Source organism: Bombina bombina, chromosome 3 (genome assembly GCF_027579735.1).
Source record: "Bombina bombina isolate aBomBom1 chromosome 3, aBomBom1.pri, whole genome shotgun sequence".
Lineage (NCBI taxonomy): Eukaryota > Metazoa > Chordata > Amphibia > Anura > Bombinatoridae > Bombina > Bombina bombina.
In genome coordinates, this window is record NC_069501.1 from 70706919 (window position 1) to 70725912 (window position 18994).

General features: G+C 39.2%; 1 protein-coding gene across 2 annotated transcripts in view; it reads right to left on the reverse strand.

Moving 5' to 3' along the window:
* STYXL2 (serine/threonine/tyrosine interacting like 2) overlaps positions 1 to 18994 on the reverse strand; it is a 167389-nt gene that overhangs the window by 138196 nt on the left and 10199 nt on the right. The window contains exon 1 of one of the 2 annotated variants that reach the window (XM_053705864.1): positions 3196 to 3214. The exons of the other annotated variant lie outside the window; for it this stretch is intronic. The gene's annotated coding sequence lies outside the window, so the exon portion shown is untranslated. Of the gene's footprint in view, positions 1 to 3195; positions 3215 to 18994 lie in introns of those variants that run through there. 2 annotated transcript variants of the gene reach the window in all.

Here is an 18994-nt window from a genome sequence, read left to right on the forward strand (position 1 = left end):
ATGTGCGGCAAACGCGAACAAGCTATGAAACTAATCGCTGGCGAACAATTCGCGACATCACTAACCGTAATATGTTCTGTGTATTTTTAAACTAATACTCCTATAAATATCTTTGTATATAAATACCTAAATATAATCAGGTATAAATATATATTCGGGCAAAAATCCATCAGATATATATTTAATATTTTTTTAAATAAATAAATAGAACATATTCTTCTAAATGCAGAACTTTGGATTATGAAATATGCAACATTATCTTCTTATGTAGCATTTTTAAATAACCACAATTGTGTTTTCTTGACTAGTGGGTGTTGGATTTTTTTAAACTTTTTTGGCTACATTGAAGTCTATGGGGAATGCGATTTTCCTTCCGCGACTTCTCAAAGTCTATTTGTTACTGTGACTTTGTAAACACGAGAGTGCAAACTTTTTACTTTCAACTTCTAATGCTATTGTGAATCTTAGAGCACAAAAAAATTACTTCTAGCGGTTTTAACACTCGATTGTGAGTGCAAACTACCACTTTACTCGTAATCTGGCTCTGTTGAATTATTTGTGCATAGAATCATGAAAAGTTTCCAATTAAGTTTTTTGTTTTTTTTAATAGTGAATAAGTCCCTTTAAAAAAATAATAAAAAAAATATATATATATATATATACAGGGCCATCTTTAATATTGACTGGACCCTGGGCAAACATTTTCTTGCCCCCCCCCCCCCCTCCATGCAATTTCACTCTCCACCCCAACATCCCAAAATACAACTAAATCAATTGATTTGTTTTTTTTTTTTAATTATTAGCCCAGCAGTGGATCATCCACTGCTGGGCTAATCATTTTAAAAAAAAATGAAATAAATTGCAATCTGTGAAACTGGACCTAAGCAGTACTAATAAGTAAATAAATATACAAATTCCTCCACTATGGATTTAATATGCTTTTGAATGTGATTCTGGTGTGAGGTTAGCATGTTAAAGAGATATAGGGCAGCCAACAGGAGCAAAGCAAGGTAAAGACTGAGGAGGAAGCATGGAGGTGCAGACAAATATAAGTTTGCTGACTGGGACAGCAGAACTACTATGGGAAGCTGTAAAATCTGAGACAGAAAGAAAAAAAAACTATAAGAATAAACCTTACCTTAATGTGTGAAGTATTAGCATGACAATATACATCAGCCACAGCACGTCACTTCTTTGCTAGGAACAAGTTCCCTCTCACCCTGCACTAGAAAATGCTGCATGGGGGAGGGGCGTGTGTGCACTCACTTATTCTTCCCACTGACCTTTCTACTAAGCACTGTTCCCCTAACAAACTTCAGGTAGTTGATCTCAGGGCCACAGCAGAACGAGCAGCACTAATGGGACCAGCAGACTGGATTCTGTCTGCCAAAGGCTGCATGGATACAGTGTGAGATGAGTCACACAGCCTCAAGACTGAAAAAAGCAGTGTGTGCAGCTGCACAGATGCTTAAATCCTCACGTGCCTGCCACTCCAGCTTTCTGCTGCATGCGCCTACAGTCAGCCCTACCCAGAAACAATCACCACCACCAAAGCAGTTACCTGGTAACAGTGGTAACCCCAGCAGGACCTTTTCTGATGCAGTGGGAATGGCTGGATGCCGAGTTAGGGCTTTGCATTCAGTACTGCACAGTGCACATCTAAAACAGCACCGGCACTAGCTTGGCATGTCACATGACACAGGCACGGTCTGGTACAGTTTCCCACAAATAAATATAAGCAGAGAACTTTTGACTGTGACAGTATTAGGACTGACTGTGTGTGTGTCCCATGTCACATGACATCAGCAGTCTGGCATGAACCAAAAAAAAAAGAATATTTTTTTTAGGACTCTTGTGCCCCTCAACAAAGACTGGCCCTTTTGCCCCTTTTGCCCTGTGTTAAAGACAGCCCTGTATATATATATATATATATATATATATATATATATATATATATATATATAGACACACACAGAAAGAGAAATGCACTCTCAGGAACGAACACCAGCTCACAAACTTGTTTGCTTGTTCTATGGGCGATTTAAATCATAAATCTATGGTAAATCAGCATAGAACAAGCTAATATATATATATATATATATATATATATATATATATATTATTTTTAAATGTATTTATTTTATTTGAAAATGCTTTCAGTGAAACGCGTCAGTTGGTGTGTTCATGGGGTCAATTATGAGTGATTCATGTTTTAAACATTGAAATAATAAAAGTTACATTTTATCTTCTCATATCCACAGCAGACTAACATATAGTAATACAGTTGCAACACTGGTCACCTGGCTATTTTCATTATGTTATTTTTTTTTCATTATGTGATTTACTAAAATCTTAACAAAATTACAAACTTTTAAAAAAAAATGTTTGTTGCAGCCTTCTCAAATGAAATAAAATTCTCAATTTGAGAAGTTGTCCGGCACGCCTTCGCTGCGGATCTGTTCATCTGCTGGCCCGTATGCATCATTACACACTCTAATGAATGTGAAATGCCCACCCCTTCATTCGCAAAATGAATCGCGCAAGAGAGGGGACTGTCAATTAAGAGAGTGAGCAAGCTCTCTGTGATTTCTCTTTGTCACAAGAGTAAGAAGCAGCGGTCTAAATTATTGCTGCTTCTTACATTGCGGGAAGCAAGATCGCATGTGCGAACCTGCCGCGCAAGGGCTCCGGAGCAGCTTACGCTGCTTCGTACATGGAGCCCATTATGTTTAAATTTAAGCAGTAAAAAAAAGCTCAAAATCAGAATAACAAATGGGTGTTAAAGAGACTGAGCAGTGAAGGGGTTAAGCAACTCTAATAGAGCATATGTATATTTTTAAACATGCACAGTGATTTTTAGGTCTCTACGATTTTAGACTATCCATATTTTTATTGTTTAGAGAGGTAAGGTACCTCCTGTGTACCTCACTGGTTTATAAAGCGTATTGTGTGTGCTTTTTCATTTTGGTAGATCTGTGTAGAGAACCAGCAGCAGAGATTAACAAAGGAATTTGAGATACTGGATAGGCTGAACACGTCTTAAAAGGACATTGTACTAAAAATAATTTCTGCATTCATATGAAAGATCAGCATGGAAACATGCTAAAATGGTTGTGCTTGAAACACTGGCAAGTAAGAGTTAATTTAAATTAAATCTAATACTGCAGTATTAGCTGTACTTTATATAATACTCACTGACTAATAAATACTCGCACGGCTCTTTGATGGAGACGGACACATCATCTGCAGGTTTGCCAAGAAAATAAAGGATTTTCAGTACATGAACATGTAAACTAACTGTGATACATTGTGAAATGTTCTCTTATAGATGAAACAAACATAAATGAGACTACAAGGCCCCTTTATGTGCAGATTGCTGTGTCATGGGATGGGGTTAGTTTAACTTACAGCCACTCCAACTATTCCAGCTGATTCTTATGTTAGTTTTCAGCTAGAAAGTGGAAAAAGGCGGTGACTTCTTAAAATAACAATTTTAGTAAAGGGGCATTGTATTGCAAAAATGATATAGTCTAATTCATTAGAGCATGTAATGTTTGCACTAGTCATTGTTGAGTTATATGTGTTTAACCATTGCAAAGGTATTAAACACATAGGTAAAGTCCTGCTTTGTAGCCCCTATTTGCACACATAGGGGGCTAGTTATCAAGCCGTCTACTTTTCTGGCTTCGCCGGCCCAATACGTCCGCCTAAGCTCGCCTACCTTCGCCGCCGCGGACCTTGAATACGTTCGCCTAAGTTATCAAATAAAGCTGTCAAAAAGCCGCGGGGCGATGAGCAGCGGACTGTGACAGTTATCACTCATCCGATCTCGCTGCCCTTCGGCTTTTTCCCAGCTTTATTGCTAGCCTGTCACTAAGCACTCACACTAAACTACACTGTTCTACCCCCTATACCGGCGCCCCCGGAGCCCCCCGCAACTAAATAAAGTTACTAACCCCTAAACCGCCGCTCCTAGACCCCGCCGCAACTCTTATAAATGTATTAACCCCTAAACCGCCGCTCCTAGACCCCGCCGCAACTCTTATAAATGTATTAACCCCTAAACCGCCGCTCCCGGACACCGCTGCCACCTACAGTATACCTAGTAACCCCTATCCTGCCCCCCCTACACCGTCGCCCTCTATTATAAAATTATTAACCCCTATCCTGCTGATCCCGCACCTCTCCGCAACTAAATAAATAGTTTAACCCCTAAACCGCCGCTCCATGAACCCGCCGCAACCTATATTAAACCTATTAACCCCTATCCTGCCCCCCCTACACCGTCGCCCCCTATAATAAATTTATTAACCCCTATCCTGCCCCCCACTACGCCGCCGCCACTGTAATAAAATTATTAACCCCTAAACCTAAGTCTAACCCTAACGCCCCCCTAACTTAAATATTAATTAAATAAATCTAAATAAATTAACTCTTATTAACTAAATGAATCCTATTTAAAACTAAATACTTACCTTTAAAATAAACCCTAATATAGCTACAATATAAATAAGAATTATATTATAGCTATCTTAGGATTTATATTTATTTGACAGGTAACTTTCAATTTATTTTAACCATGTACAATAACTATTAAATAGTTATTAACTATTTAATAGCTTACCTAGCTAAAATAAAGAGAAATGTACCTGTGAAATAAATCCTAACCTAAGTTACAATTACACCTAACACTACACTATACTTTAATAAATTATTCCTATTTAAAAATAAATACTTACCTGTAAAATAAACCCTAAGATAGCTACAATGTAATTAATAATTATATTATAGCTATCTTAGGATTTATATTTATTTTACAGGTAACTTTGTATTTATTTTAGCTAGTTAGAATAGTTATTAAATAGTTATTAACTATTTAATAACTACCTAGCTAAAAGAAATACAAAATTACCTGTAAAATAAATCCTAACCTAAGTTACAATTAAACCTAATACTACACTATCATTAAATTAACTAAATAAACTACCTACAAATAACTACAATTAAATACAATTACATAAACTAACTAAAGTACAAAAAATAAAAAAAGCTAAGTTACAAAAAATAAAAAAATAAGTTACAAACATGTTAAAAATATTACAACAATTTTAAGCTACTTACACCTAATCTAAGCCCCCTAATAAAATAACAAACCCCCCAAAATAAGAAAAATCCCTACCCTATTCTAAATTAAATAAATTTCAAAGCTCTTTTACCTTACCAGCCCTTAAAAGGGCCATTTGTGGGGGCATGCCCCAAAAAGTTCAGCTCTTTTGCCTGTAAAAGAAAAATACAACCCCCCCCAACATTAAAACCCACCACCCACATACCCCTAATCTAACCCAAACCCCCTTGCAAAAACCTAACACTAATCCCCTGAAGATCATCCTACCTTGAGTCGTCTTCACTCAGCCGAGCCACCGATGGAACTGAAGAGGACATCCGGAGCGGAAGAAGTTAATCCTCCAAGCGGCGCTGAAGAAATCTTCCATCCGATGAAGTCATCATCCAGGCGGCACTGAAGAAGTCTTTGATCCGGCCGATGTCATCTTCCAAGAGGCGCTGAAGATGTCTTCTATCCGGGTGAAGTCATCTTCCAAGCCGGGTCTTGAATCTTCCTTCCGCCGACGCGGAACCACCTTCTTCACCGACGGACTACGACGAATGACGGCTCCTTTAAGGGACGTCATCCAAGATGGCGTCCCCTCAATTCCGATTGGCTGATAGGAATCTATCAGCCAATCGGAATTAAGGTAGGAAAAATCTGATTGGCTGATGGAATCAGCCAATCAGATTGAGCTCGCATTCTATTGGCTGTTCCGATCAGCCAATAGAATGCGAGCTCAATCTGATTGGCTGATTGGATCAGCCAATCGGATTGAACTTGAATCTGATTGGCTGATTCCATCAGCCAATCAGATTTTCCTACCTTAATTCCGATTGGCTGATAGAATCCTATCAGCCAATCGGAATTGAGGGGACGCCATCTTGGATGACGTCCCTTAAAGGAGCCGTCATTCGTCGTAGTCCGTCGGTGAAGAAGGTGGTTCCGCGTCGGCGGAAGGAAGATTCAAGACCCGGCTTGGAAGATGACTTCACCCGGAAAGAAGACATCTTCAGCGCCTCTTGGAAGATGACATCGGCCGGATCAAAGACTTCTTCAGCGCCGCCTGGATGATGACTTCATCGGATGGAAGATTTCTTCAGCGCCGCTTGGAGGATTAACTTCTTCCGCTCCGGATGTCCTCTTCAGTTCCATCGGTGGCTCGGCTGAGTGAAGACGACTCAAGGTAGGATGATCTTCAGGGGATTAGTGTTAGGTTTTTGTAAGGGGGGTTTGGGTTAGATTAGGGGTATGTGGGTGGTGGGTTTTAATGTTGGGGGGGTTGTATTTTTCTTTTACAGGCAAAAGAGCTGAACTTTTTGGGGCATGCCCCCACAAATGGCCCTTTTAAGGGCTGGTAAGGTAAAAGAGCTTTGAAATTTATTTAATTTAGAATAGGGTAGGGATTTTTCTTATTTTGGGGGGTTTGTTATTTTATTAGGGGGCTTAGATTAGGTGTAAGTAGCTTAAAATTGTTGTAATATTTTTAACATGTTTGTAACTTAATTTTTTATTTTTTGTAACTTAGCTTTTTTTATTTTTTGTACTTTAGTTAGTTTATGTAATTGTATTTAATTGTAGTTATTTGTAGGTAGTTTATTTAGTTAATTTAATGATAGTGTAGTATTAGGTTTAATTGTAACTTAGGTTAGGATTTATTTTACAGGTAATTTTGTATTTCTTTTAGCTAGGTAGTTATTAAATAGTTAATAACTATTTAATAACTATTCTAACTAGCTAAAATAAATACAAAGTTACCTGTCAAATAAATATAAATCCTAAGATAGCTATAATATAATTATTAATTATATTGTAGCTATATTAGGGTTTATTTTAAAGGTAAGTATTTAGTTTTAAATAGGATTCATTTAGTTAATAAGAGTTAATTTATTTAGATTTATTTAATTAATTATTTAAGTTAGGGGGGCGTTAGGGTTAGGGTTAGACTTAGGTTTAGGGGTTAATAATTTTATTACAGTGGCGGCGGCGTAGTGGGGGGCAGGATAGGGGTTAATAAATTTATTATAGGTGGCGACGGTGTAGGGGGGGCAGGATAGGGGTTAATAGGTTTAATATAGGTTGCGGCGGGTTCAGGGAGCGGCGGTTTAGGGGTTAATACATTTATTATAGTTGCGGTGGGCTCCGGGAGCGGCGGTTTAGGGGGTAATAACTTTATTTAGTTGCGGCGGTGTAGGGGGGACAGATTAGGGGTGTTTAGACTCGGGGTACATGTTAGGGTGTTAGGTGTAGACAGCTCCCATAGGAATCAATGGGATGTCTGTCAGCAGCGAACTTGTACTTTCGCTATGGTCAGACTCCCATTGATTCCTATGGGATCCGCCGCCTCCAGGCTGGCGCTTTGAAAACCAGGTACGCTGGGCCGTAAAAGTGCCGAGCGTACCTGCTAGTTTTTTGATAACTAGCAAAAGTAGTGAGATTGTGCCGCACTTGTGTGCGGAACATCTGGAGTGACGTAAGAATCGATCTGTGTCGGACTGAGTCCGGCGGATCGAAGTTTACGTCACAAAATTCTACTTTTGCCGGTCTCGAGCCTTTGATAACTAAGGCGAATCAGCCTCGCCACAAATACGCTGCGGAATACGCAGCTTATTTGAGGTTGACGGCCTGATAACTAGGCCCCTTTATCTTTCTACAATTGCCCTCAGCAGAAGAGAGATAAGGGAAATCTAAATTCCAACATGACAGGGGCCAGTACTTTAAAGAAACTCAAGGGAATCGGAAAACCTTCAAATTTCAAGAAATGGAGACAAAATATATAGTGAAAGTATACTGCAAAGATTTTTATATACTTAAATTGACTGGATAGAGTAGGACGTTTTACACAACTTTCCAATTTACTTCTATTAGCAATTTTGCTTAGATCTCTTGGTAGCCATTGTTAAAGAGTAATCCTAGATGAGCTCAGGAGCGTGCACGTGTCTATAGCCAACTAGCAGCAGTGTGTGCAACATTGTTTATTGCAGTTATACAATGCTGCAAATACTGCTGCCATAGGCTTAATACACGTCCATGCTCCTGAGCTCCTATCAGCCCACCTAGGTTTATGCTTCCAAAAAGGATAACAAGAGAACAAAGTCAATTTGCTAATAAAAGTAAATTGGAAAGTTTTTTCAAATAGCATGTTCTATCTGAATCATGAATGTTTAATTCTGACTTTACTGTCCCAAACCCTGGGATTTCAAGTTGCACACTCTGCCCCTGCCGACTTGCTATATTTAGTACTTACTGGTTAACAGGTACAGCAATTAAATATTAATTAGGGCAATTTATAATTAAATACAATAGATTAAAATACAAGCAAACTGCTTCTTCTAATTTAAATACATTTGTTCTGATTACAGTTTTAAAAAATACATTACATACAAATTTAAACAACATATTTGAAGACTCGCCAGAAACACCAGTTATGAAGCAGCGGTCTAAAGAACCCTGTCCGCCTGCTCTGATGAGGCGGACAGGAATCGCCAGAATTCAACCCGATCGTGTACGATCGGGTTGATTGACACCCCCTGCTGGCGGCAGATTGGCCGCGAGTCTGCAGGGGGCGGCATTGCACCAGCAGCTCACATTCATAAATAGGCCTCATAGAGGCCGATTTACCAAATGTCTGTCGGACCTGATCCGACAGTGCGGATCAGGTCCGACAGACATCGCTGAATGCGGCGAGCAATACGCTCTCCGTATTCAGCATTGCACCAGCAGCTCACAATAGCTGGTGATGCAACGCCGCCCCCCTGCAGATTTGCGGCCACCAGCAGGGAGGTGTCAATCAACCCGATCGAACTCGATCGGGTTGAATTGTGGCGATTCCCGTCCGTCTCATAAGAGCAGGCGGACAGTTTTATGGAGCAGCGGTCTTTAGACATCCGGAGCTTGATAAATGGGCCTCTTAGTGTGAAGTTAAATATATATATTTTTTATTTTAACATCAGAACCTTTGGAAACCCATTGAAAAGCTAGCAGATCATTCTGCACAACTCTTTAGTAGGATAGGAATAGACCCCCATATAGCTGAAAGTTACTAAGATGATACTAATTATATTTTCCTGTGCGAGTCTCAGCTTGCAGCTATACAGCCCCTGCTTGCACTCCTGATAAAGGGATGTACAGAAAAAACAAGACAGGGCCAATCTCTTTCTTTAGAAGACAGACAAGCTTTTTATTTAGCTTGGCTTCCCCTTTAGACCCTGCAGTATGTACCAGCACATATAGCGGGTACATACTGATGCCAGAGGGGTTTAACACAGTTTAATTCTCTCCACGCGGTGTTACAAAGTGCACATTTCTGCCCAGACATCAGAAGAGTTGCAGAGTGGGATGAAAGGACAGTTTTCAAAGCCGCAGATTGCTGGCCTCTCCGTTGCTGCGTTTGCTGCTCCTCATTATTAGCCATGGGACACAGTGTCAAGCTGTTCTTTCACGTCAAGAACCGATCTCTGTGTTTGGCAAACTACCGTACAGGGAATGTTAGAGAACCAGAGGACATAGCATCAGCATTCATAGTTACGTGTCTGCTCTGGCACAGCACGAAGGATGACTGAGTAGCCGTCTGAATCTCCCCCAAAGGCAACCTTTTTTTTTTTTTCTACAAAAGCATAGAAAACAGAAAATGAGAACAATAATGTAATGCTGCCCTTGGTAACTTTTATGGAAAGGGTTGCTGAGCAAATACGCTTTGTATAACTGTCAGTGCAACAGTAAAGCTTATAGTCTAGTTTGTCTGTTCAACTCTCTCCTTGTTTGCATTTCAGACTCTCAAATGTAATACACTCTCAGCTTAAAACATTAAGGTTTTAATAGACATTACCTTTCCAGTCTAGTGCGCATTTGAAAACCATATTTTGAGCATCATTTATAACAAACATTAGTAATCTTGTAGGTGTTTCATGGGCCATCATCCATCACTCACACTGATATTATAGTTTGTTTGCTGCCACCAAGGACCAGTGTAATAAGTATTTATTGAAACTAAACACTTTGAGATAGTAATATAAAATGTATAATTATGTTTAACCTAAAATATTTGAGATATATTTTCTTTATTCATTTTTTTCATTGTTTGTTATTTTTTTCAAGCAAAAAATATTTTCAACATATGCAAATGCTGTATTTTTATATGCACTATAAAAAATATTTCACTATGATACCCCCCTAGTCAAAAAGGATTATCCTCCTGGAGTTAGTCTGAAAACTAACAAAGACTACTGAACACTTTGCTATATCTGAGCTGATAGCTGCCATGCCTCCTCCAGTTCAATGGAGACACAAAGGCAGAAGATAAACCTTGCAGACCCTTAGCTCATCATGGTTTTTCCTACTGGTTTAAGCCCCCAACAATTATGATGTGTGCACTGGAGTCAGACAATTCTTCTGAGTCTCCTGACCCCTCTGATGCGGTAGCAGAGGATGTGTCCTTTTATTTCAGGCTACAGCATTCTCATGCATTGCTATGGGAAGTATCAAGTGCTTAGGAGATGGACAGGGGTGAAACTACAGGGGGTGTAGAGGTCGCAATTGCGACTGGGCCCCCAAGGGTGGGGGCCCAGCTTAAAAAAAAATGTTTGTGGAACCAGCAAATTACAGACCTTGTTACTACAGCATGGGGGGGCGGGGGGTAAACAGTGTCAGTCTATACAGTACCACTATATACAGTATGGGGGGCTGGATCATGTCACAGACTACTGTGGTCACTCTATAAAGTACTGGGGCGGGTAGGGTCAGGCCAGCCATGTCACCAGCAGATTACAGACTGTGTCACAGACTCACTATATACAGTACTGCTGGGTTAAACAGTGTCACTATATACAGTAATAGGGGGTCAGACCATCTCACAGACTGTGGGCACAGGGTACCTCCTTTTGCAGACATGTAATTTGATTCACATTTTTTCCTGTGTTAAATGTAAAAAAAAAAGAAAAAGATATGTATCAAATTCACTTTTTTTTTTTGGGGGGGGGCCCTTCTTAGATTCTTGCACCTGGGCCCAGTGGTTTCTAGTTACACCTCTGGAGATGGATGATGCTCCAACTCTTCACAGCAAATAAGAGGATACTTAAATGCATTCAAGCAGCCCCCTGCCGTCCCTGTGCCAGAGTCACTCACTGATGTTGTCACCATGGGATGGAACAAGCCTGTAGTGCCTTTTGTTTAATTCCTCCAAGTTGGAGTTATGAAAAATAGTTCCTTATATGAATATGACAATTTCTTAAATTACAGGGGGACCATCATTCCTTAGAGGCTGGCACCTCTTAAAGGACTCAGTGGTTAAAAAGCATAAAGGTTCCCTTAGTTGGTCCTTTCTATTATTGCGCTTCTATTTGCTCAGCTGTCAGAGTAGCTTACGTGGATGCAGTGACTACAATCAAGTCTGGGGGAAAATCCACTCCTAGCTTGTATCTGGAGACGTATCCTTGGAAGAGCTATAGCATCATGTTAACTCCTTAAGTCTATTGAAAGGTTCATTGTGATTCAGCTGTGCAATCTGTATGCATTACCAATAAAAGCACCACACTTCATGGAGGACTGTTACATTTTGGTCCAAGACCAAACAGGCCACCAGTCTACTTCTGCTTTCAAGTCTGCACAAGAGTGCAGCTCCCAATGCAACCAAGCTGTTGTAGGGGCAGACTGTGACTTTAGAGAGTCACGAGAAAGATCATAATCAGTTTTGATCCAGTCCTCCTTGAGGAAGATCCCCTTTCCGTTGTCACTCAAGATCCTATAAGGCTAAGGTTTCCTATCTTACTTAGCAGACTTACAGAAATAAGAAGTTTTGCACAGTTTGCAAATCAGAACATTAATTTTGAACACCTGATAGGGATTTGTTGGAAGATGCAGTGGACCGGGGGGGGGGGGGGGTATTGTATTATATAGTTTATCATTTATAAAAGAAATATATTTTATTGCAAGAGATAAGCCCTTGCTGACATCACTGGACGGCCATTTCCAAACGCTGAAAAACAAATTTGATTTTCACAGAATGCAAAAAATGACTGATCCTTAGGATAATGTATCACAGTGTGATCAGAGGGAAAAGATTCTAATAAAGTAAGTCTCCTTTTAGTGTAGACTGTCCCTTTTAAGCTTTTTGAATGTGTGATATAGTTGCTTTATACCTCCTTCTATTTGCATGCATCCTCCTGCAACTTTGTCAGGTTATCAAGCACACTTTCAAACTAAATTTAAAGGGACAGTCAAGTCCAAAATAATCTTTCATGATTCAGATTGAGGATGTCGTTTTAAACAACTTTCCAATTTACTTTTATCACCAATTTTGCTAATGCTAATTTCTTAGACCTTGAAGGCCGCCTCTTATCTAAATGCATTTTGGCAGTTTTTCACCACTAGAGGGTGTTAGCTCATGTGTGTCATATAGATAACACTGTGCTCACGCACGTGGAGTTACCTAGGAGTCAGCACTGATTGGCTAAATTGCAAGTCTGTCAAAATAACTGAAATAAGGGGCAGTTTGCAGAGGCTTAGATACAAGATAATCACAGAGGTAAAAAGTGTATTAATATAGCTGTGTAGGTTAGGCAAAACTAGGGAATGGGTAATAAAGGGATTATCTATCTTTTAAAACAATTAAACATCTGGTGTAGACTGTCCCTTTAATCATGTTTTACATGTATTTTTTGTTATTATTTGTATCCCAACCTTTAGTGTTTTCATTCATGTTCATATGGCTATTAATTATATTCAATTAGACTGAATATTTTTCATTTAATTTTATAGTTTTTTTTGTTTGTTTTTTTAGTTTTCCTGTGTATTATTCTTATTTTAAGTTGTTGCTTTTTAACGCCTGCTGCAACTGTGTGCCCGTATTGCATTTGCAAAGACAGTGGACACAGTGCAGTCTCAGTGAGTCAGTTGCGCAGCGGTGTGGCTCAGTGTGGAGGTGCTAGATGGATTCCTGGAGTGGAGGTCGGAGGACTGTGGTCAGGTGTGACTGTGCTGCAGGCAGTGCAGTGTGTTTCGTGGAGATTGGACTCAGAAGGTTCCGAAGTGGAGCAGTGCAGTCTGCAGGAGCCAAGGATAGGAGCAAGTGGAGGAGCGGACACAGAGCCTCGCTGCCACGTGGGTGGACCCGCTGACCCAGTGGAGTGTGCGACACTCAGTCTCTCAGAGTCTCAGTCAGCGGCTGAGCGGACCTACCGGACCTCATCACCTAGAGGTACTCATTGGCTTGCTCAAGCATAGCAATAACTCATCCTTAGCTTAGCAGTAGATGCAGACAAAATGACCCACAGCTTATCAAATTGATGATTAGAACTGTATCCATACATTCTCTGTCTCTAGTGACAGCCTTATAATAATATGTATACAGTTCTAATCATCAATTTGATAAGCTGTGTTTCATTTTGTCTGCATCTGCTGCTAAGCTAAGGATGAGTTTTTGCTATGCTTGAGAGCGGTTACACTTACATATGTATTATTTATACATTTAAAAATAGAACAGCAATGCTTTATAATTATTGTAGAGATATATCCAGGAAGAAATGATATACACTTCAATCATTTAATGGATAGGATTAGAGTGGCTATATCTGAGTGAGATATATGGTTGCTTAGCTTTTGTGCTCAGGTAAGGACCAGGACCAGACCAGGCTAGGCCTCAGTGTGCTCACTGCTGCCGCCCAATTTTGCAGAATTAAATAAAGTCATAATCAAAAATAATTTTTTCCCCTCACTGACATTCTGGCTGATTATTGCTGCCTTGCTGTGAGTCTGAGATCAGGAGTTGAATAACAGTTCTGCTTATTTGATTTTTAAAATTTCAATCAATCAATAGGAGGAGAGCTACTGAAATCCTATTGTCTGTTCAAATCAGCCAATAGAATTTCAGTAGCTCTCATCCTATTGGCTGATTTGAACAGCCAATAGGATTTCAGTAGCTCTCATCCTATTGGCTGATTTGAATTAAATCAGCCAATAGGAATGCAAGGGACGCCATTTTGAAACGACTCCCTTGCATTGAAGATTCAGTGTATGGCGGGGACCGAATGAAGAGGATGCTCCGCGCCGGATGTCTTCAAGGATGGACCCGCTCCGTGCCACCTGGATGAAGATAGAAGATGCCGTCTGGATGAAGGTAGAAGACGCCGCCTGGATGGATGTATACCTCGCCGCCTGGATGTCCGGACTTCAGAAACTGTAAGTGGATCGTGGGGGGGTTAGTGTTAGTTTTTTTTTTTACGTTTTTGGGGTGTTTTTTTTTTTTTTAGATTAGGGTTTTGGGCTTTCTTAAAAGAGTTAAATACCCTTTTCAGGGGAAGAAAAAGAGCTGAATGCCCTTCTAAGGGCAATGCCCATACAAATGCCCTTTTCAGTGCAATGGGAAGCTTAGGTTTTTGTTAGAGTTAGGTTTATTATTTTGGGGGGTTGGTTGGGTGGTGGGTTTTACTGTTGGGGGGTCTTTGTATTTTTTTAAGGTAAAAGAGCTGATTTATTTAGGGCAATGCCCTACAAAAGGCCCTTTTAAGGGCTATTGGTAGTTTATTGTAGGCTAGGTTTTTTTATTTTGACATTCACAAAACGATTGGAATGTCATTGAAATAGTGAAGATCCACATGAGCTGCTTATCAATATTCCTTAGGGAAATATGAAACCTTTGCCAAAAATATTACCTTAGTCCATAACCTACCTGTATATTCCACTAATAAAACAAGTAATTGAGGTTACAGCCTGTTACAAACTGCTTTAACTTTGGCTGCTCCTAATATAAGAGGGATGACTACCAGCTGCTTGCATAGTACTGTTCCAAAAATGTCCTGTCTTATTACAGAATTAGATCTTTTCTCCCCTGATGTAGGATTAACTGATTCTTTACTGTATTGTTCATGTATGTTCATCATTAGTGCTTCTTTATTTTTATGGGTTTTGTTTAATCTTTTTTTAACATATTTTATTTACATTTTCTTTACAGTAAATGTATAGGTAAGATCCAACAACAATAAGGTAACAAAGAGCAGCGCTTCAGGATGATCTCCAAGATCGGTATAATGCTGAGAGAGGTTAGCCATTTTCATGCCGTCACACATGTGCACTGTCAAAGAGTCCATCTCTTTGATGATGATGTCACTAGCCGGTGCCGGATTAAGTACTCCCCACACGCTCCATAATAATAACATAGGCACCAGTTACAGTACCCGCACTCAGCTCCAGACCAAATACCCAGTGGCATCTTCATGATGAAAGCATCAACATTCTTTATTGAAAAGTTTCATAAGTGTACACATACAACAGAAACAGGCCAAACATGTTTTGTATATCAACACTGCACTTCCTCTTACTATGGCAACTTACTAGCTGATATTTTGTAGTGAAAAAAGACCCTCCCTTCTAGGTCCTATCTGCCAATCACAATTCCCACTTCCATATAATTACAGAAAACAGTCTAAACACTTCAAAGTGGCAGATCACAAAATTAAACATAGTTAATTAATGTTTTCAATATACAGTTTGGATAACACAATGTCTATATATATATATCACTGAAAATACCTACATTGAAGAAAAAATCAACAATTTGATATGCTTTAAAACAGCGATTACTAGTTTTGGAATACAACAACTGTGTATTTATTTGGCAATGGTATATCACACACACAATTTTTAATCCCATTCTGAATTTAACCCCTTAGGCAGTCTGGAATCCAGTTGGAATATCCAGAATACTTCATGCTGCCACAATATTTCTTTCCTATTACACCCTCTAGGTTGTTTTGGAACATGCTGGATACCCTGGAATGCCAAAAGGGAACTATTAGAAATGTGTACTCTTTTAAAATGCAACAATATAGGTGTGGTTGATTCTGGATCTTTTATCGCTCTCAAATGTTCAAAAAATTATCTTTGTGGGGTCTCAAAGTTTAACCTACATGTTGCCTATAGCACCCTCTACAGGTCAAAGGGTATATTACATAATTATTATTGCATGTAAAATGCTGTCTAATTATATATGATTTTCCTGTCATATATCATTTAAATTCAGTGCCAAATATCACGTGTGTATGATTTACACATACTGCTACCACATTTATAGAAACCTCCTTTAATTGGCAACCAATTTTATTTTTTACATCTTGGTAACATGGAAGGTGAAGACATATTCCCTAGATTCTTATCTCTCCTAGACACAAAACAGCGACCTTCTTCTATTATATCTGACAACTTATCATCTATTTTCAAAACTGGCAGAGATGTACAAATTATGTCACAAATCATATTTAGTTGACTTTGTGCAATTTCTCTTAACACGCATATATATTGACTATTTGGAATTGCATTTATGGTGTGTTTGGGGTGACATGATATAGCTTTCAAAATCGTGTTCCCAGCCGTTTCCTTTCAATACAGCTCAACCTCAATACATTCTTTAACCTTATTTGAAATCAGCTTAATATCCAAAAATTAAAAGGACTCCATTTTGTGAGTAATGGTAAACTTTAGATTCATGTCATTGTCCTGTAAGTACTTTAAAAAATGGGACATTTCTTATTCGTCCCTTCCATATAAATAGAAGGTCATCAATGTAGCGTCCAAAATACAAGATGTATTCATGAAAAGGATTTCTATCACCAAAGATGTGGTTGCCGCAAGAGGGAGCAAATTTTGCCCCAATAGCTGTTCCTCGCCTCTGGAGAAAGAAATCCCCCTCAAACAGAAAGAAATTAACAAATACTAAATAGACCTCAAGATAAACTGTTTCAGCCTTTCATCATACAGTGAATAAGTATTTAGAAAAAATGCAATAGCTCTAAGACCCTTATCATGGGGGATATATACAATGTATAAAGTATACAATGAAACCATCTATAGATAAAAGTGAAAACCTTCTTTCCACCCAATAGCCTCAACCTGCCTGATTACATCACTGGTATCTTTAATATAACTTAATAAATTTGCAACTAATGGCTGTAAATATGCTTTATCATTTCTAAAAGAGGCTCATTTAATGAGCCTATCCCAGCTATAATAGGACGTCCAGGGGTATTTGTTTTAAACATTCGTCCATACTTACTGATAATGAAAAACTCACCGCCATGGAGAAAAATCATACAACATCTTTGGGGCTTTTTTTGAGCATTATATTGTAATGTAGATGTCTCATTCACACCCAGTAAACAGATCTCACGGTAATTTCTGTCTTTAAAAAAATGATTTGAGGGACTTCACCGTACTGATGAGACTTCTTAGAGAGCTTTAGGTGATTGGCCAGCAGTTACATATACTATAAAGACATGTTGTAACTTGCTAGTTAGCTAACATATGTTGTGAAACATAGAAAGCTTAAAGGGACAATCTACTGTATTTGTTTTCTTTAAAGGGACAGTTCACCCAAAAACTTTCTCCCCTTTAAATTATTCCCAATTATCCTTTTTACCTGCTAGAGTGTTATAAATTGGTTGCAAGTAGCTCCTTTACTCATATTTCAGCATTTGAAATAGCTGATTTAGCTTGTGGTTTCCCAACCTATACTGAAAGTTTTGATACTGGCGTATACACTATTGACAAGCCTAAGTAAACACAGTCAGCAGAATAGATTACACTCTCAGTGGGGGGCATGATAGTTAAGTAATAAAATGATAATTTTCCATTGTTCTCTCTATGTACTGAGCTTTGGTGTTCCAAACAAATATAAGATAAGGAAGCAAGTCTGTGTACATAAAAGTGATAACATAATGAGATCTGATATTACCTGAAGCTCAACCCATTGTAATAGGCTTTGGTTTTAAAGCACAAAACCAGCTACTTCAGATACACAAATAAACCCGAAAATGCAATTTCTCAAATATTTTATACCCTGCAGTTGGTATAACAAGTCATTTAAAATACATTTATGGAAAAACAGAATTTATGTTTACCTGATAAATTACTTTCTCCAACGGTGTGTCCGGTCCACGGCGTCATCCTTACTTGTGGGATATTCTCTTCCCCAACAGGAAATGGCAAAGAGCCCAGCAAAGCTGGTCACATGATCCCTCCTAGGCTCCGCCTACCCCAGTCATTCGACCGACGTTAAGGAGGAATATTTGCATAGGAGAAACCATATGGTACCGTGGTGACTGTAGTTAAAGAAAATAAATTATCAGACCTGATTAAAAAAAAAAAACCAGGGCGGGCCGTGGACCGGACACACCGTTGGAGAAAGTAATTTATCAGGTAAACATAAATTCTGTTTTCTCCAACATAGGTGTGTCCGGTCCACGGCGTCATCCTTACTTGTGGGAACCAATACCAAAGCTTTAGGACACGGATGAAGGGAGGGAGCAAATCAGGTCACCTAAATGGAAGGCACCACGGCTTGCAAAACCTTTCTCCCAAAAATAGCCTCAGAAGAAGCAAAAGTATCAAACTTGTAAAATTTGGTAAAAGTGTGCAGTGAAGACCAAGTCGCTGCCCTACATATCTGATCAACAGAAGCCTCGTTCTTGAAGGCCCATGTGGAAGCCACAGCCCTAGTGGAATGAGCTGTGATTCTTTCGGGAGGCTGCCGTCCGGCAGTCTCATAAGCCAATCTGATGATGCTTTTAATCCAAAAAGAGAGAGAGGTAGAAGTTGCTTTTTGACCTCTCCTTTTACCGGAATAAACAACAAACAAGGAAGATGTTTGTCTAAAATCCTTTGTAGCATCTAAATAGAATTTTAGAGCGCGAACAACATCCAAATTGTGCAACAAACGTTCCTTCTTCGAAACTGGTTTCGGACACAGAGAAGGTACGATAATCTCCTGGTTAATGTTTTTGTTAGAAACAACTTTTGGAAGAAAACCAGGTTTAGTACGTAAAACCACCTTATCTGCATGGAACACCAGATAAGGAGGAGAACACTGCAGAGCATATAATTCCGAAACTCTTCTAGCAGAAG